We start from the raw sequence: 2,585 nt of genomic DNA, 5'->3' as shown, positions 1-2,585 counted from the left end.
TGCCACTCAACCTTTAATTAATTTTTTTTTAAATGAAATTAAATTTACAACTTTTGCAAAATTAATTTGGTGATTAAATTAAATTAAACATAAAAATTTTATGCCTTACTCAAAATTAATCAAAATCTTTATTTCAATTAATTTGGGGCTTTCATAAAATTCAATCCTTAAATCACATAAAACATTTTTACATGATTAATTAATCACACCAAACATTTTAAGTATGAAAAATTAAATCAAATTGTATGAAAATAACACATTTAAATTCGAAAAATTAAGGTTCATAACACCAAAATTTTGAAAATTAATTAGGGCTTTAAATTTTAAATAATTCGGCTAGGGCATAGAATGAAGATTGAGAAATAAAATCATATTTAACGATACTATATGTTAAATCACATTTAAAATAATATATGACCCACAATTAAATTATTCATCCAGTTAATTGAATTAAAATTTGTGGACATCAAAGATTCATTGTCAATATGCGTAAATGCAATAGGCTAACTGATACCACAGTAGGAGTTTATAGGTACTGTAGACACCCATTTGTGTCTCCCCAAAACCAAACCCAGTGATGAGTACCTTTCACGTCGAATCATAATCAAATGAAACGAAAGTGTGGAAAGGTCTAGTGTTGCGGAAAGTTTTTATTTCTTTTCTCTTCTCTCTGTTTTTGAAAACTTTATTTTAAGAAAACAGCCAATCCAGTTTGGTTGGTCCATGGTATGGGTACAATAGTGGTGTAGTTGGATGGGGCTTGCAAAGACCTTTCCAACGATATATTATAAGCCCAATTCCGATGAATATTGAGGAAGTTATGACCAATTTACTAAACTGGGTCCGGTTTGAGTTTTAAGTACAGCCCAATGATCTAGGGGATGGCCTAATATGATTTATCATTCCTAATGTAATTAGGAATGGTTTTGGTCTTCTAGAACATTCTAAAAGGTCTTATCATTCTTAATTCAATTAGGATTCTTCAGATTTTTAATCAAGATCAAATAGCATTTTCGATTGAAATTATATTATTTTATCTTCCAGTGCGAGAAATTTATCAGATTTTCGAAAACGTGTTGAAAGCCGGCTTGGCGTCCAACCCCAGGCCTTGGCGCCTGGAACCAGGATTGGCGCCAGATGCCAGCCATTGGCGCCTGGCGCTAGCCACTGGTCCTGGAGCCAATGAGCCAGGGCTGGCGCCAAGGTGGTTCTGTGGTCTTCAGACTCTGTTTTGATAAATTATCATTTTTTGGCTGATTTTCTCTATAAATATCGTATCAAAAACTCTGTTTTCATGGACTGATTGTCAACACGAATACACCGACTATCTTCATCATCTACATCTATTAATCAATGCTCATCAATTCTCTTCATTCATCATCTTTCGTTCATCAATCATCAATAACATTGATTCTTTAGTATTCTTTTCTATTTTGCTTTTTAATACAAAATTCCGCATTCACAAGATCTTGAAACACCTAGCCATATTCGAAGTTGCCTTCGCCCTAGACGTGAAAGGTTTTAATTTCTGAGGGTTTGGTCCCAAATATCTCTTTCAATTATTTAATTTAATTGTTTTGATTATTATTTTCCTTGAAGTTACTAACGTGTGTATTTTGTAATTAGAAAGAGGTACGAGGCATCCAAGTAAGTGCTTTGATGGTTTAATTGATTTCATGATGTAGATATCATGCTTATATTGTTATTATGATTCCTAGTATCATGTCTAGGGTATCTTTAATATTAAGTATGATTAAAAATATGATGCTTCCTATGTTCTTCCTAATATTTATGATTATGAATGGTTATTATTATTATTTATTATGTTGCTTGATATGCATATTATTTTATATTGTTATTGCTTGATCACCTTTTATTGCAGGTTAAAGGGAATTGGTATTTGCAATCACGCTTAATAAGATAATTAATAATCTTGTTTAGGGTTAATTGTGATTATAATTCAAGTGATCGCCAATAATAGTTTATTTGTGCATTAAATTCAACCAACATAGATTAAACAGGTTTAGGGTTAATTCTATTGATTGCATGTTAATCAGAAAGCGTACATGAATACGAGCAGAATAAAGTAGAGGCCTATTATTAGGGCAGGTTCAATCTCTTTTAGGTTGGATTTGTACCTTCATCCCCGGACCCTTATTTGGTTCATGACCTTATGGAGTTGGCGATCTTCTGGATCGTTAAGGGGTGTAACCTTCACCTCGTGAACGGTTTACAAGTTCCTTAAAAACTTGTTGGCGACTCTTTTGCTCTATCTTCTTCCCTTTTGGACGCCACCGTACTTTAGTGTATGATCACAGTGGGGTTCAAGCTAGTGGGATTTTTAAGGCTTGAAATTATTCCCTACAGTTTTTGGCGACTCCACTGGGGAGGATTTCTATTTTAATTCCTGAATTTGTTTCGGCAATGATTTAGAATGAGTGGATGAGACTCGAAAAGTTCTAAGTATTTCATGTGCGTAATTTTGATTAACATTATTGTCATATGCATAAAAATATTCTCATTGGAAAGACCATCAGTAATGAGTCAAAAACATAAGGATTTTACACGTAGGAAATTTGAGAAAT

The sequence above is a fragment of the Chenopodium quinoa genome, unplaced genomic scaffold (genome assembly GCF_001683475.1).
Source record: "Chenopodium quinoa cultivar QQ74 unplaced genomic scaffold, ASM168347v1, whole genome shotgun sequence".
In the NCBI taxonomy this organism is placed as follows: Eukaryota; Viridiplantae; Streptophyta; class Magnoliopsida; order Caryophyllales; family Amaranthaceae; genus Chenopodium; species Chenopodium quinoa.
The sequence above is the reverse complement of the archived record's forward strand: the minus strand, read 5'-3'. Positions refer to the sequence as shown.